Source organism: Harpia harpyja, chromosome 1, assembly GCF_026419915.1.
Source record: "Harpia harpyja isolate bHarHar1 chromosome 1, bHarHar1 primary haplotype, whole genome shotgun sequence".
Classification (NCBI taxonomy): Eukaryota; Metazoa; Chordata; class Aves; order Accipitriformes; family Accipitridae; genus Harpia; species Harpia harpyja.
Window position 1 is genome coordinate 15,152,900 of NC_068940.1, and position 752 is coordinate 15,153,651.

Below are 752 nucleotides of genomic sequence, written 5' to 3' on the forward strand. Positions count from 1 at the left end.
ACCCATTGGCCATTTGCAAACCAGCCATTTTCAAAATTTAAGCCTGGGGACTTGTACCATTAGCCAGTAGCCTGACTTGTTTACCTCCTAATACATCTTGACATTAGACTGACCTGAATTTTACAAGCTGGGAACGATTATGTAACAGTATATAATTAAACCTAAATATATAATTTAAGAAAGAAAAGAAGATGTAATGTGGAAAGAATTACCAGTGGGTCAAGTTCAGGTGGTAAATTGGGATGCTAATGGTACCACTTACTATGCTTTTCTTTCAAATAGAACCTGCTCTGCATTCTGCATAATACAAGAGCTGTATTTTCTTTATTTAAAAAAAGAAAGAAAGAAAGAAAAAGAATTTATTGGTAGCTCTTCAACTGAGAATGAAGTTTTCACGTATTTCAAAGAATGACCAAATGGACCCCCAAATACACAGACCTTGACAATACTGGTCAGCGTGGCCCCGAAGCAGGTCCAGAGCACTTCAGGCCATTTGAGCAGGGCCGGTGCGGCCTTGCTCTTCTCCCACCCCTTCCCCAGGCTCGGCTGCACAACCCCACTGAGGCAGCGAGCCGGCTAGAAACCTGCACGCCACAAAGCCGACGGGGACAACCCTACGCTGCCCTGGAATCGCGGCCTGGGAGACCACAGAGATACTGCACGTCCCAGGTAGGTTTTTCAACATCTTATGTCAAGGTAGGAAAAACACTAGGACGGCTTACAGGCACAGCTAAGGGCGGACGGCCCTCTAC

General features: G+C 45.3%; 1 protein-coding gene across 1 annotated transcript in view; it reads right to left on the reverse strand.

Annotated features, from left to right (window-relative positions):
- MYLK4 (myosin light chain kinase family member 4) overlaps positions 1 to 752 on the reverse strand; it is an 84,298-nt gene that overhangs the window by 71,713 nt on the left and 11,833 nt on the right. The gene's annotated exons all lie outside the window — the stretch shown is intronic.